Source organism: Protobothrops mucrosquamatus, unplaced genomic scaffold, assembly GCF_001527695.2.
Source record: "Protobothrops mucrosquamatus isolate PMUCROS unplaced genomic scaffold, P.Mucros_1.0 scaffold1243, whole genome shotgun sequence".
NCBI lineage: Eukaryota > Metazoa > Chordata > Lepidosauria > Squamata > Viperidae > Protobothrops > Protobothrops mucrosquamatus.
The window spans coordinates 3423-8131 of NW_015387450.1; positions in this window are offsets into that span (position 1 = coordinate 3423).

Genomic DNA, 4709 nt, shown 5'->3' on the forward strand with positions numbered 1-4709 from the left:
TAGTTCTTGGAAGTTCCTATGGAGTTATTTTATATACTATTTAAATGCCAACAGAAGAAAATATATGTAGTTTCAGGGTTGAACTATGCAATCCATGGTGTTCTCTGAGCTTGGTTGTTTGCTTGCAGATGTTTTATTACCCAACTAGGTAATATCATGCTAATGAGTGTGAGGCTTGCTACCTATTTACATTCAGTAGTAGGTTTCTCCTTAGTAATCTTGTAAGATATTCTTTTCTGCTTGCTTGTTTGCCTGGAATTAATAGCTTCTTATTTGGGTATTGGCTATTGTGTTGTGGTCTTTTTGTTTCACTTTCCTTTTTGTTGCCCCTTTTGAATGGTGTGAAAATATGGTTTATTTCTATGTGTCTACTGATGGCTGATTTTTCTGAATGCCAAGCTTCCGGGAATTCCTTAAAAGTTTTTGATTTAGCTTGGTGTACAGATGCACACAGTTCCCAGTTGAAATTTGGTTGAATCTATCCATGTGAAATGAAGGGTCATGTCTTCTGATTGCTAATTCATATTCATGGATGTGCTCTGCTAGTTTTCTCCCTGTCTGTTCTATATAGTGGTTATCGCTATCCTTACACTATGGTGTAGAAACTCCTGATTTTTCTTCATGGGGTACTTGTTGGTTTACTCAAGATGTTTTGAAGGTTTAGCTGGTTTGTGTGCTATGGTGATGCGGTGTGGTTATAATAGTCTCTTGGTTGTTTTTGAGATGATTTGGATATATAGCAGTGTTATACTTTTCATACCTTGTTACACCGTAGTGAGTTGAGTGATCAGGCATTTTTTTTTAATAAAGTTGCATGGGTATCCATTCTGTTGGAAGAAGCTGTGTAGGTGATCTGTTTCCTTTTTCTGTTGTTCTAGGTTGCTGCACTGAGCTTGTCTGAATAACATTCTTATACAGCTCCTCTTATGGAAAGCTGGGTTGTTATTTTGGTAATGGAGCATTTGGTTAGTGTGGGATGTTTTTTCTGCAGCAATCCGGAACACGGGGGTTCCCGGCTGCTGAAGGCATTCCACAGATACAATGCTTTGACCCTCCAGTCTAATTGCCTCCCAGAAGCTTCTGAAAGAGGAGTTTTTTCCCAGGGGGTATATGTGGGTTGATGCCAGATGCTGTTTGAAAAGTATCTTTGTATATTTTGTCTATTAGCTTTTATATTTTTAATTCTCATTGTCATTACTGTTTTTTATGTTATGACCAGCTAAGTATTGCATATGATTGCAGCAGGATATATATGCGATTGATAAGCAAATACGTAAAATGGAGAAGTACTGATTTTGTTACCCATATTTTCATAGCCAATATGAGTAACAAATATCTATGTTCATGTTTCCTTCCAGTTGTATTTGAAGTTTTTTGCTAATATTTCTCTAGACCAGGAGTGTCAAACTCAATTTCATTGAGGGCCACATCAGCATTGCGGTTGCCTTCGGGGGGCTGGGTGGGTGTGGCCAGGGTGGGTGTGGCCTACTGGGTGGGCGTGGATGGAGTGGGTGTGGCCTACTGGGTGGGCGTGGTTTCAGCAGGCAGCGGGGCGCTCTCACAGTGCCGAGAGGTTGAGCCGGGCAGTGCGAAGCTCGCCAACTTTGCACCTTGCTGCCTGCTGAAACTGGGCAGGCTGTGGGCTAGGCAGCATTGCATTTCTCATCAGATTCGCGCCACCCAGCTCAGCTCTTGGTGCTGTGAGGAGAGCACCCCGCTGCCTGCTGAAACCGGGCCGGCTGGGAGCTGGGCAGCCTCATGTTTCTTTTTGGATTTGCACCGCCCAGCTCAGCCTCTCGGCGCTGTGAGGAGAGCGCCCCGCTGCCTGCCAAACCCCCTCCCCCAGAGCCCATCAAGCCGGATATGTGAAGTAGGCGAGGCCATTTGCTGGCCACTTCCAGGTGATGGTGCATTTCTTCATTCCTCACAAAGGGTGACACCTCCCCAGCATGTACCCAGGGGGTGGTACCAACGTGGCAGGGGCTGGTTCCTCACTGTTTCCAGGCAGCCTTGTGGAGCTAAGACTGAATGCGTTTCAGCATAGATGGCCACCACAAAATTGTACATTGGCTCCCGGCCGGCCAGGGCCAAGGCAGCGGGGGCCGTTCCCTCACTGTTTCCAGGATGGCTTCGCAGGCCACATGAAACCACTTCGCAGGCCGCATCTGGCCCCCGGGCCTTGTGTTTGACATATCTGCTCTAGACCTTTTTTGGTATATTTTACTTCATTTAATACAATGCTATGTACAGTGACTATTACTTTGGTATATTTCTTGTCGACAGAATATAGTGGATGACAGTGAAATAGATGCTGCCTTGTACCATTCAAAATATACATTGTTTAATGTGTATATTTGTAAAAGGATACAATATTTGATGTACTATATCCCCGAAGACATTATTTTTCTGTTGGTTGCTAAAATGGCATATAATAAGCTTTGTATTTTTCAAGTATTTTGTGCAATAATATTTATTTATTAAAATTATTGGCTACCCATCTTAGCACTAGATAACTCTGGGCAGCTATAATATTAAAAGGATGAAAATATACAAAACCTATACACAATATGAAGAAAATACTATAAAAATATAAAAACTCAATCCTGACTACAAGATGGGGAGGGAGGGAGGGAGTGAGTAGGATGAGCAGGTAGGGAGGATCTGTTATTAATCTATATTTGTGATTTAAATTCAAGAGTAACAGTGGCACATGGCAGAATGCAGAGATAGGGAAACTTCCTCTTCAATTCAGCTATTGCAGTGGTTCTCAACCTGTGGGTCGGGACCCCATTTGGGGTCGATCGACCATTTCATGGGGGTCGCCAAGCAAGGCTGTCCGCCATTTTTTTGTCCGCCATTTTTTTTGCCCGCCATTTTTTCCCCCTTTTCCGGCGGGTGCCTTACCTCCCTTGGGCTGGGCCAGCTGGTGGTCGGCCTGCTCTGTCTCTGCCGTGTGCCAGCTACGCCTCGGCCGGCGCAGGGGGCGGAACCACGCATGCGCGGCACTCCTGGGCAGGGAAAGTCCTCTACTTACGACCGGTTTAGTCCTCGACTTACGACCGGTTTAGTCCTCGACTTATGACCGGTTGGGGTCGCGGCATTAAAAAGGTTGAGAACCACTGAGCTATTGGCTATCCAGCTGACCTATGTACTCAGCTTCTAGCATTTGCGGTTGGTGGTGCTTGAATATGCCTCTCTTGAATTAAGGCAGCAGTGGCATCTCAGGGGAGATAGTGAAAGAATGATGCTAGAAATTGCAGAGGCAGGTGATTGTTGAAACAATGTAGAGAAAAAGGGGAAAGAGGGATGAGGTACATCAGAAGCCCTGTGAAAAGTTGGATGGAGTTTTCCTTTCACATTGTGTATGCTTCTGTGGCATTCCCAGGCAAAGAAGGAACAAACTTCGATAGTGCTTCCACCTTGCCTGTACAGTGTATTTTTTTAAAAAATTGTGACCGTGTATTTTTTTAAACTTGTGACCACTTCAGCTGTATATTGTCTACTAACCATTTCCTAAGAGATAATAATTCACAGTATGAGATGTTTTAATTATTTTAATTTTTTCAGGCTGCGGTAGGAATGGAATTCAGAATAGAACTAATTACAATTCAGATTTCATTTACACCAACGAAAGTGGGGAATGTATTATAATGGGAATTNGTTAATGAATAGCCTAGATAAAACTATGTTGGCTTTTTTGGCAGCTGCAGCACACTGCTGGCTCATATTTGAGTGATTGTCCACTAGAACAATCAGCATGATCAATGGCTGCAAGATGGGAGAGATAGTTATTATTAATGCACAACACAAAGTTGAGGAAAAGCGACTTAGCGGCACTGTTGGGAATTGTATGAATAAAGTCTGATTGTGGCTATGATACATATTATGCAGTAAGTTTACTAGTCAACATGTATTGCATGAATCTAGGCACTGTATGAAAAAATAGCTGATGGGGTAGTGTTATATATAAATCTGAACAATTCTGGCTTATTCAACAAACTCTGGCACCCTTCCCATTTTTAAAATGCAGGTAGTTGATATTTTAGTCAAGATTTGTCAAAATCTGTCAAGTCAGGAACATCAGGTAACAGACTAGCCACTTAGAGACTAGAATGTTGGAATATTATTTAGATTCAACTCAGCTCTTTCTTAGTTTCTAAATAATACAAATGTCTAATAGGAACAATTTTTTAAAAATCTTTGTGCTGGGCAAGTGGGCACGAGCAGAATGCATGATAAATACAGAAAGAAGTAGGAAAAAATGAAAACAATATCCTTGTTAATATTGTTTTTTAAGCATAAAACTTATTTTGGAAGGGTTTTATTTTACTAAAGTGGAATCTTTTTGAATAATACTAAGGAATTTGAAATTTGGCTTTGAGTTGCATTGTATATTTAGTTTTTCTGATAATACATTCCTTTATCTGGAAGAAAAAACTATTTGTGGACAATGTTGAAGGAAGTTAAAGTTGACTAATCATTTTAAAGCTGGGTGGCCTTGTTCCTGATAAGTGATATCATCTTCAGTTCTATCACTCACAAGCAATCTAAAAATCTGGATTAGTTAATATGGGAGTCCCAATTTGTAGGATGCTGTTAAAAATAAAAAATAGCCATTTGAATTGTGCCTGTAATCATAGTAGAAAGGAGTCCTGTTTTGTTAAAATTGATAAGAGATTATCGAAAACTTTAATTTTGAATTAGCGTGG